This window comes from Nothobranchius furzeri, chromosome 5, assembly GCF_043380555.1.
Source record: "Nothobranchius furzeri strain GRZ-AD chromosome 5, NfurGRZ-RIMD1, whole genome shotgun sequence".
In the NCBI taxonomy this organism is placed as follows: Eukaryota; Metazoa; Chordata; class Actinopteri; order Cyprinodontiformes; family Nothobranchiidae; genus Nothobranchius; species Nothobranchius furzeri.
In genome coordinates, this window is record NC_091745.1 from 34,144,658 (window position 1) to 34,156,801 (window position 12,144).

Sequence of the window (12,144 nt, forward strand, 5' to 3'; positions counted from 1 at the left end):
TCAGTGTGCGTCTCCTGATACACAGTGGTGTGTTTCAGCTGCGTCCTTGTAGCTAGTGAGATGGCCCACCAACCAGCTTCTCAGTGGAGGCTGAACCAATTTATTTAGTTGTAAACCACCATCCTTTCACCACAGCCCATCTGAGTTCACAAGAGTGAGCCGTTTCCTTCAGATCAGTGTGTTCACTGGTCAGTCATCTCCATTCAGGGTCATGCATCATATACATGTCCTACACATCACAGGGCTGCTTCTTTATGCAAAACAAACTGTTATTTTGGTCACTTTGAGATTATTTAACATGAGCATTTGTTGAGAAACACTATCCAGAGTTCACGTTTGAAGGGTACTGCAGAGACTGATTCATATCAGCAGGTGGCAGAGTTGAGGCGTTTTATGTTGATGACATATTATGGCTCTTTCACATCTGGGCCAGCCCGGTCCCGCCCAGGCAGTGTTTAATATTCACATCAGGGTAGCCTGGTTCTTTTGTTTCTGTTCTCAACCAGCCGGTCTGCTTCAGGCTGACCTGACCCAACACGCCCACTGCCGACTGATTGGCCGGCTTAAACTCACGCCTACCGTTAGGAGGAGCCTTCGATTGGTGGGTAGAATCAGCCAGCAGGGGCTTCCCTCATGCGTGATTCCTGATCACTCTGGATGCTGTGGAGTTGCATCGCCTCTGACTGAAGCTCCAGCAGCTGTCTCTCTCTCACTGAGAGTGTGTGTGCTCCTCACAGCATGCCTCAGTGAGAGAGATGGGCCATTCCCATCTGTACTGGGTCGGCCCGGGCTGGGTAGCCCCAGTCGGCCCCAGCCTGGCCCGGTTGATTCCACACATCCTTGCCTTTGCCCATGTGGGCTGATTCTACCCACCAATCAGAGGCTTGCTCTAATGGAAGGTGTGAATTTGCTGTCAGCAGTGGGTGTGTTGGCCCTGGTCGGCCTGAAGCAGACCCTCTCGAGAAGAGGGCTGAGAATGAGCCTTGGTTGGCCCGGAAAAATACCAGGCCACCCAGATATGTAAACAACCTACGCTACCCGGCCCAGGCCGACCCGGTACAGATGGGAATGGCCCAAGAGACAGAGCTGCCGAGGCTGGAGCTGCACCGCGCCAGGACAGACACAGCAGCTAACCTAAAGCTGCTATCCGGAGTGTTTCCCTATCAGGAATTAGGTATCCATAAAGGTCTAATCATTTACTGTGAACTAATGTAGGAAATATGTCTTTTTTTTTCACTAAGCCCACCCCCTGTCCTGCAGAGCTCAGTGCAATAGGAGCCGGTCAGCATTAACCAATAGTGTTTGACTACCGCTTACGTACAGACGTTAGTCACAGAGTGTGCTTGTGCTGTCCTTTCTCGTGGACAATATAAATGAAAATACAACATGAGAATAATAATAATTGTAAAACATGTTTTAGCTGTGTTTTTTCAGCTGGAGGAGCTCGTTCACGAACGAGAGGCGTCGCTTCCTGCTGTAAATGTGGAAATAAAACGTCTTGGTGTGATACGCTTGTCAGCCACTAGATGGTGACATCAGATAAATAAATATATAATTACTGACCTCTCTTGGTGCGATATGCCCAAGCTATTAGCTCAAGCTTATGGCGCCATCTAGTGGCTGACAAGTGTATCGCACCAAGATATATTTTGCCCCGCCCACAAGTGTGTGTGAACAAAACCTACTGGTACGGACCCCGGACCGGCGCCGCCTACCCTAGACCGGACCGGGCAAAAAGTTGCATTTGGGCAAATTCATTTTAAAACATTTATTCTGTCACGCTAGAAAAAATAGTATAGTTATATTAGAGTTACATTAGAGTTATATTTTGAAAAAGAAATTAATCTAATAAATAAGTTTTACATTTGAAGACACCACCCAGTTACACCTGCTAATTGAAACCTTGCAGATTTAAAAGGCCGGTTCTCAGTACCCAAGTTTGCTAGTACGTTTTAGTGTACAAGTATGTTCAAGTACAGCAGAAAGTCCTCAGAAGTCATTTGGAACAGAAACGTCCTCTGTTACATCCCACGTTAAAAAAAACCTGGCATAAAAATACAATTCTACTTAGTCCCTAAATAACAAAATAACTATGAACATGTTTATGTATTTGGGCAACTTTAATCAAAAGTGATGAAATACCTTTATTTCCAGCTTGTTTTTTTATATGATCGGAGTTACGGAGAAGGTATAGTTTATTGACGTGTGTTTTGGAGTCATTCTGCCATCTTAACCTTCAGATGGGCATAGGGCCTCATAAAGGTCAACATGGAAAACAAGAAACAAGGTTTTGGGGGGAAACAATCTGAATTGAAATACACATTAAATCAATTTCACAGTCATATTAGATCATTTTACCCTTTTTAAGCAGATTCACCATTTGACTTTGTCTTCCAGCTCGTTTTTAGGTTAAATGTTTCACACAGAAACACGTCACTGCCTGGTTCTGTCTCCGACACACACCTACACACACCGAGATGAGTCTGCCCTTCAAAAAAACCTTTTTAATTATCTCTCATTGATTTCAGTGCTTTTGTTCATCTCAATCAAAGATCCCGCTAATAGCTTGGAAGCTGCAAAGAAGCAGAGGGTGAGAACAAGTCGGGTGTGAATGAGTGAAATGTAACTTTTTAGTTAAAATCAAGGAGAATGAAAGAGGAATGCTAATTAAATACGGATGGAAAAGAGACGAGTGACTGACAGCAGGACGTATCGTTTCATCTAGGAAAGGCTTGTTTCTGTAACATTAAAGCTCGTATGGGTAAGGGTCTACGTCCATGTGTGTACGTGTCCCTGACACCAGGATGTGTCCTCTGAAGACACCAGGACACCAGTGTCTCTGGCCCGTCTGCTCAGCTGTCCCTGGCATCGAACCTCGTCTCTCACTCGGCTCCAGAGGCTAAAACTTCTCCGCTCTGAGTCTTCTAAATGTCGGACAGCATGGTGTGTAATCATTGTAACGTCCTACGTGCTCAAACAGGGATTGTAAACATTTATTTGGTTCCTGTCAATCCCTACTTGCTCACTTCTGAGTTTTCACTAGCTGCTTTTAGTTTTGGAGCCTGATCATCTTTAAATCCCAAGAGCTGCTCAGGCTGTCTGTTTCGACAGGGAGGCAGACATTTCCAGAGTAAGAACCTCTAAATGAGCTCATCCAACGTTTCTCTGTTTTAGTCGTCTTTGTAAAAGAAAAATTTTCCCTGTCTCTCTCTGAAACACACTTCATGCATCATGTAGACGTTGTTCTGGCAAGTCTGTTTCTCTGCTGTCAGGTACATTGTCACTTGTTTGAACTTTGTGTCTAAGATGACAAGCCCATGCTGCATGTCGGTCTGTCTGTCTCTCTGTCTGTCTGCATGGTTGCATCGTTGAGTTAAAAATTATTGACTCACTTTTTCGTCATATCAGGGGAAAGGGTGAGGGAGAAGGGCGAAGACGAGCTGGAGAGCGAAGATGTAGAGGGGATGATAAGGAGGTGTGTGTCTGTGTTTGGGTGGCAGGCATGAACATCCTCCAACCCTAGTGGTGAAGGTGTGTGTGTGTGTGTGTGTGTGTGTGTGTGCGTGCGTGCGTGCGTGCGTGCGTGCGTGTGTGTGTGTGTGTGTGTGTGTGTGTGTAAAACAAGCAAGTGAGGGGAGCATCTTAGTCTCCTCCTAACCCCGTTTCTTAGCAACAACCTTTCTGTGTCGCCTCAGAGACAGACGTGATGATGTCACCAGAGATCAGAGAAAACATGTTCAACACACTGGCATAAATCCACTAACACACACACACACACACACAGCTCTTTTGATGAACTAAAATTCAGTTGTTTGAATTCAACATGCAGTTGAGTCACACTACGTTTTTAAAGACCAAGTTCACTTGTTTTTTTAAAACACCTGCAGCGGTCTCGACTATAAACGAATGTCTTGTGAGTCGATTACTGTGAGGAAAAAGCTCTGGTGCTCCTGTTTCAGGAAAGAGAAATTATCCGGAGGAACGGGGAGCTGAACATGACAGGATCTGGAGACTTACTTCCTGATGTGTGGAAATCTCTCCTCTGATTGGCTAACAGCAACACGACTAACACTGACTCAGTCTGCTCTGCAACGTTGTTGTTTTATCTCCACCAAGAACACAAGCCTGGAGGAGTTCTGCTGTGTGGTAGAGTTGCTAATGCTAACGTTAGCTTTTCCTGGATGCTAAACCAACAATAGCCTTCCCCAGATGGGTGAGCCCATGAATGTTAGTGACAGTGTGGCGTAGATCTGTCAGGATTTTCTAATCCTAGAGTTTCACCGTCTGTTTTCTGTCCGAAGCTACTGCAGGAGATAGGTTTAGGAGACTATTTTCATGTTCAGCCTGCTTGAAACACTCAGTGACCCGTAAGGATCAGAAATAATCATTAAAACATGGCTTGACAGCGAACTTGGTCTGTAAAGATAGAACCATTTACTATATGCCACACACACACACACACACACACACACACACACACACACACACACAGGTTTCTGTCACTATCCCACCTAAAGTGTAAGACACAAGTAAAAGAATAGAGGGATGTTGGAGAGAAAACGTGAAATGAAGGGTTAAACAAGATGCTCTTCAGTTCCTACCAGAGCCGTCAATTTCAGTTGCAGAAACACTATCAGGAATACTGCATCAGTACCAGGTGTAGTAAACAAAAAGTACTAATGTGTAATCGTGTGTTTGTTTAGTTTAGGCTCATTAGTTGTTGACCTACTTCATAATGACAATAGCCATGTTTACATGCACACATTTAATCGGATTGAACGCCCAATCAGATCAAAAATTCTGTACGTAAACATGTCAGTCGGAATGTTCTGATCCGATTTGGCCCGATCCGAATGAAATTTTAATCCGATTGAGAGAGGTGGTTTTGTCCGATCCTCATTCCGATGGACGTGCACGTACACAGCCATTCGGATTGTTGGAGTAAAATAACGCCCGCTGCACATGTGTGCAACAGCTGGCGAGCCTCCCTGCTGTCATTTAGACTACCTGACTTTAAAAATGATGGCCTAATTAACGAGCGCCGACTTTTAAATATGATGGAAACGTCCCTGTTTCTGTAATATCTAATCCAGAACTTGCATTTTGTGGAAGTAATATAAAAATCTGGTTATTGCACAAATCATTCGACTAACGAGTCCAAGTCTGTAGTGGAAACACACAGATTAATTTCGGGTTTGCAGCACGGATCCCCGTTTCGGTGAACGCAGCTCAGCTGTTTCTGCAGCAGGTAAAGAAGACGAGGTAACATCGGTTACACACACCTGGTTTGAGTTTAAGAAGGCTGATGTTCAGTAGAAAAACATCCTCAGTTAAATGTTATGGGTGACGGTTAGGGTTGGGCTTCGTTTGATTTTGAACGATTCTGATTCCAATTCCTCATTTCAATTCCGGTTCCTATCGATTCCCGATTGCGATTCTTTCAAGACATTCCATGTTTTAAATGAGTCAGCTAACCACAGGTTGATGAAATAATCTTAACTTTAACATGAACTGTAATTCTATGGACAACAACATCACCTTCATTTAGACAAAAACATGTTTTGGAGACAAAAAATAAAAGACTTGCAGCACAACCAGTGTGTTTGTTTCTGACCACAACCAAAGTGTGGAAGAAACCTCTGGGATGAGAGGCTAAATGTCTCCAACATATCCAGAAGCGTTCAGCTGTTTTCCTACCTGCAGCAGCATTCAGTCAGATCAGAAAGTGAAACTTAAACGTAGCTGCTGTCAGTAACAATCTAACTGATTTTAAACATTAAAACTCTCAACAGAAATAGTTCAGAAAGGAAATAAAACATGTTATTTATTATTATTATGATTGTTTATTGTGGCAGAAGCTGGTGTGGTCCACCACAGAGAAGCTTCTCTAGCATGATGACTTTAATTATTCTACAGGTTATTGTTCAGCCTTCTGACGCTCACACACACACACGAGTGTTGGTGAGCAGCTGCATCTGACTGCTGGCGCTCCGTGTGCGTTTTTTTTTCTGCAGTGAGACAAACTCACCTCACACCGTCCAGAGTTTGTTCTTTAAAGCTTCTATTAAATCCAACAGAGCTCGGTAATGAAATATGAGTCTGAACCCCCCAACCCCACAGCCGTGATGTCAGACCTGCGGACCAGCTGATCAAGAGGCGGAGACGAGGATAACCCTCCCTTATTTTAATAATGTCAACAATAAAACACAGCAAAGCGTAAACATGCAGTTATTTATTGAAGAAAACGTAACCAGTGTTGCCAGTTACCTAGAAATAGTAGTCTGATTACTGACTACTGATTACTCTTTCCAAAAGTAACTTAGTTACTTTACTGATTCATTCATTTAAAAGTAACTAAGTTAGATTACTAGTTACTTTAAACATCAACCAAAAACACTCTCCACTGCCTCAACATAAAAACTACAACTGGTTTTACCAACACTCACTTTACTGCAAATGCTTTTTTAACAGTAATGTCATAAACATATCTTCTTACATTTTAAGCTGAACTTAAAACCTATTGCCTGACATAATGCATGTTTGTATAAAAATAAAATTAAAACAGTCTTTCTTGACCTCACTTAAAATAAATAGTATTCATAAAAAATAAAACACACAGAGCCAGCACAGAGTATACAACAAACCTTAATATTTTCATCTTTAGCTGATACAAACTCAAAATAGTGACTATATTTCCGGCTAGAAAACGCACCTCTCTCTCCTCCCGCCATTGTTGATGGGGTCGGCAACCTTTTCCCATCAAAGAGCCATTATTACCCGTTTCCCACAGTAAAGCCTGATTCATGCTTCTCTGTCAGCTCCGCAAGGGAGAGACACGCACGGATTGTCGGAAGCGTTTTGCTCTCATACTTCTCCGTCTCCTGGGGAGTGTTGCAAAGAAATTCCCCGCCAGGACAACAAAGGGCGTAGCGCTGTTCTGTGGTATCCTGTCATGTATCCGGTCCAAGATAGTCTGTTTATATTGTGGGTTTTTTTTTTTGTATATAAGAGACTTTTTGACAGACACATTTGTCTCTCATTCTCCTCCACCTCTTCATGCGCTCGCCGCCTCTTAACCCACGTTTCCTGTCATTTCCGTCCACAAATAAAACGCTTGCTGCACATCTTTTCACTCCTCCAGTCACGGGGGAATTAAACGTTCGTGTTTTTAGAGTTTTTTCACGAGGTATTCTTCAAGCTGCTCCGTGTCTGCCGCTAGTTTTCCTCGGCTCTCTTTGCAATGGCGGTGCTGTAGACAACAGTGGCATCCTGACCAATCACAAGCTTGCGTTGTCCGTCTTGACTGACGGATGTTTAGAAAAGAGAGCTTGACTCTGTCCGTCCTTGCAGAGCTCTCCGGCAGGCCCGCAAGGACGTTGCGTGTGTCCGCACTAATGCAGACGGAGAAGCATGAATCAGGCTTTAAGAAAACACTGGGATCCGCAGCAGCCGCGGCATTGTGGGCGGGGCCTACCCTCTGACAGCAGAGAGTTGCTTTAACCAATCACAACAGGTGACAGCAACCAATACCATTCGCTCATGTACCTTAAAGTTATCTTTCAACAGAAGATAATTAATAAAACAGTTTGTATAAAATTGACCCAGAACTTGTAGCGCTGAATAGCGCTTGTTCCTGTATCCGATGTGGCGACGCATCCATGAGCCTGTCTGAGGAAAAGTCCAGAACCTCACATCCTCGTCAGCTCAGAAAGCCCCTATAGAGACATCTGATTACACAAAAGCAGGTGACCTGTCGACCGTTGGGCCTGTTCAGGTTTACGCAGACTATCTTTACATTTAGAATTGGCATACAGATAAAAATGAATGCAGTAAAATAAAATATATTTTAATTAAATGTTGTGATTTGAAGTTTGTATATTTATATACTGTAATTAGAAATTTAATTACCTGATTTTGTATATTTATACAAATCTAAATAATCAATCAGAAGTGGTTGTTTTTATCATCAGGGAGTTTACTTCAACACTTTGTATTGACTGAGAGACAAGAAAGAGAGAAAGTTGGGATCGTTTAAGAATCTTTAATTTCTATAATTATAAATTCTTACAATCTACCAGGACTATCTCAATGATGGATGCATATGGATGTAGATGGTTCGGTTTGGTGTGTGTGTGTGTGTGTGTGTGTGTTTTGTTCAGAATCTCTAGGCTGAGTAGCGAATCTGGTTGTTTTGACTAGGCTACCACGAGGCTTCAGAAGCTGATGACATGAGCCGCCATTTTGCCGTACCTTAGATGGAGTCTCCCGTGTAGATCAGGAATTGCCAGGTCTCGGACCTTTGGCGATACTGGAGCTGGTTGAGACAGTGGTCACAGCAAACAACGCCCGTCTGAAGGGTCGACTCAGGTGAAGCGGCAGGCGTCAACAAGTTCACTCTTATTTTGAAGGACCGTCGTCTCGTTGGTAAAAACGACGGAAAATCTCCAGCTTGACAGATTTCAGCTCAAAGTAGGAAGTCCAGCTGGCCAGTCTGAACTTCTTAATGATGACGATGGAAATCCTTAGGAACTAGGATGTCCTGGAGCTGAGTTTATTACGTAACTGCTGAAAGTCGGACGTAACGTGGAACTGACTTAAAATGGCGTTGCCTTCTTTTTATATCTCCCAGTTGTTTGAGAATCTTAGTAAACCGGATTGGACTATTTTCATAAACAAACCAGATTCTGCCCTACCACAGGCGAAAGTTCCGATTGGTTGAAAACAATGTGTCATGCGTTTCCATGGTAATGCATATCAGTGTGTCTGGGCAGCCCTGTTTATTCATTTAAACACATAACTCATGACATCTTTATTTCACAGATCATTCACCTGATTATTAATGATCAACAAATGCTTTGATTAGCTTATCACAAATGAAGTATTTTGATTAACCCATGAAAAGTGTTCTTCTTCTGTTCTTCTGTCTCTTCTCCTGGAATGTAAACATACTGAACCAAGCGTCCGACCTTGGCGGTGTTACTGTGTGAAGGGGCAGCTATGTGGAGCTGAAAATAATGAACTTCATAACGTTACATATCCCCCCTTTTCAAGGTCAATGTGGTCCTTCAAGAGACCACTTGGTCGTTGAACAAACCCAAGTTATGAAGAATCTTGACAACAGAACAGGATGCGATCCCAAGGGAACAGCCATCTGTGGTGAGGTACGAACCCCACGCCGAAGAACAGTCTCGCATACGCCTCAGGAAGAACACAAGTCAGCAGGTTATTAATTATTCCCCATGGAAGCCATAAACGAAGCAACAGCAATTTTATATCCTCACGGGCAATAAAGCAAAGCAGGAGCAAATCTTGTACGTATCCACGAACAGGGTAGTATTCCAATTAAAAATCGATTGTTTTATCCGCAGGCAGGGTAATATTCCAAATAAAAATTGAACAATGAAAGAGTACTTATCGTAATCCACAAAAAGGGAAGAGCAGTTGACAGTAATCCCAATGAATGAGGTGTCCCAGCAGCCATGCCGGAACCATGGTCGTCCAAGGCCAACGAGCCGGAGTACCACCGAGGAGGAGTCGATGCAGATGACGAGTCACGGATCCACCCCCAGGAAGCAGGATCCTCACGAGCTCAGCAGAGGAGAGAGAGCACAGTGTAGGCACTTCAATGTAGACACGACAAAATTGCATTCCATGTCATCAAAAAAAAAAATGAAAAACCTAACTCTATGAGTGCCTTTTGTACTATGTGTTAGTTTTATGTGTAATTACCCATTAAGTGAAGAAATGGATGCAGCCCTGTCTGTATGAGATGCAAAAAGGATGATGCGAGAAGCAGAAAAATGAAAGAACCCTAACTGGTATCAGTGAATCCTCACTGTAAATACACGCTGTCAGGACAGGGGCAAAATTGGTTATAGCCCTGTAGGATAAATCAAAGAATTGATAATCACAAACATAATATTCACTCTTAAATCAACTGGTCAAAGGTACTATAAAAAATACAGAAATGTAAATCAGTACTAAAATGTAAATCAGTGGTTAGTAATCATGTTCATGTTAATGTACCCCTAAGGAATTGTGATTAGTAAAGATTAAAAAAAACAAAATTTTGGACAACAGTACTATGTGGCCTAACCCACTCACTGTTACCTGGCCGTTTACCTGACTCCAGGAGCCCACAGCACGTCCGTCTCAACACACCTTAAGTCTGCACGTGACGTATAACAGGAAAGACAACCATGCACACTCACAAACAAACAAATTTGTGTCATCAGAGATAGAAACCTGTGGAACCAACGGGACGTATATATCACCCCCCTTTTGAAGTCGGTGGATTGTTGTTGTTGGTATCAGCCAAATCTGTGGGACCCTTGTGCAGTTTGATATGGTCCCTCCTTGGCGTTTTCTACACGGGTGTTACTGTGTGAAGGGGCAGCTATGTGGAGCTGAAAATAATGAACTTCATAACGTTACATAAATATTCATTAATTATTTTACAAGCAGAGAGCCGCATCAGATGGATGAAAGAGCCACATGCGGCTCCAGAGTGCATTATGGGTAGCCAGCTTTACAGTTTTATTTTCTTTATTGTGTGTTTTGTTGGGGTTTTATTACAGGGTTGTGTTTGATGTTTTTAGTCATTTATTCAGTAATATGGCTGTGCTTTTTTTGTTGGTTTTAATTTTGCAGCACGAGTGAGAGTTATATTGCAACAAATGGCATCACGGTGCCGTTCTATAGTTTGGCGTAGCAGTATACTGCTTCCCTTGTGCAAGGAAAGTACGTGTTGATTGGTCAAATGCTTTATGCAAACCTGATCTTGGCTTCTCTGCGATGTTACATTTCCTTTACGCAGGATGTTCTTCATGGCGCGGTATGGGGGCCAAAATTAAGAATACTGCCCAACAGCAGGAGGCTATATAGATTCCGAAGCAAACTACCAATCTGATTAATGATAAGCTGGTGCCGGTAACTGAGAGGCTGGCACTGCTTACTGAGAAATAGCACCTTTACCGGCGTTACTACAAGATACGCTAGGCTTCTTCAGTTTCGCTGCAACACTGACCGCTACTGGAGATCCTTCCTGCCAGCAGCCATTGTAATATACAACAACTCTTTGATAACTTGATTAGTATTATTATTCTGAGCTACTACAGCAATCAATTTCCTTCTGGGATTAATAAAGTATTTTTGAATTTGAATTTGAATTGACTAGCAGCCCTCGGCTGGTCATTGACTGGTTCACACACTCCTTCTGCTGTCTGTTAGCATGGATAGGCTAGCGTTAGCCTGGACGGGCTGGTGTTAGCATTGGAGAGGCTAGCCATTAGCGTGCCTAAGCTGGCCACTAGCTGAATTTCCTACCTCCTCGATGGACTTTTAGCATGGATTGGCTGGCGTTAGCTTCGAAGAGGCTAGCCATTAGCATGTCTCGGAGAGTCACTTATTCTATTAGATGTGTTTTTTTTTTGGTACATATTATATAGTTATACTAAAGATAACATCACAATTTTAATAATTATTAACCTGTAATTCAATACCAAGGATTTAAAATCCAAAGATGAAAAGTACAAACTAGTTAGCTCTGGCTTTTTCTCTGATATGTTCAAGAAAACCAAACTATATAAAATGAAAATGCCATCAACCTGTAATTAAGAGCAAAATGGAGTTAACGCAGCACCTAATCAATGCTAACAGGCTGTCCACTTTACAATATGCTTAAAGTTAATGTGTATAACAACACGTTCTGCCAAAGGAACAACTGTGATTACAGGTCTCATAGTCGCATAGTCATCCATTTAATAAAAGTAAAAAAAAAACGCATCTAGTAGAGTAAGTGACTCTCCGAGACATGCTAATGGCTAGCCTCTTTGATGCTAACGCCAGCCTATCCATGCTAAAGGTCCATCAAGAGGGTAGGAAATCCAGCTAGTGGCATGCCTTGGCACGCTAATGGCTAGCCTCTCCGATGCTAACACCAACCTATCCATGCTAATGGTCCATCAAGAGGGTAGAAAATCCAGCTAGTGGCATGCCTTGGCACGCTAATGGCTAGCCTCTCCGATGCTAACGCCAGCCTATCCATGCTAATGGTCCGTCGAGGAGGTAGGAAATTCAGCTAGTGGCCAGCCTAGGCACGCTAATGGCCAGCCTCTACTACGCTAACACCAACCCGTCCAGGCT

At 43.0% G+C, this 12,144-nt stretch overlaps 1 protein-coding gene across 7 annotated transcripts in view; it reads left to right on the forward strand.

The window, feature by feature from the left end:
* The window catches only part of LOC139061563 (serine/threonine-protein kinase ULK4-like), a 191,863-nt gene that overhangs the window by 171,299 nt on the left and 8,420 nt on the right, over nucleotides 1–12,144 (forward strand). The gene's annotated exons all lie outside the window — the stretch shown is intronic.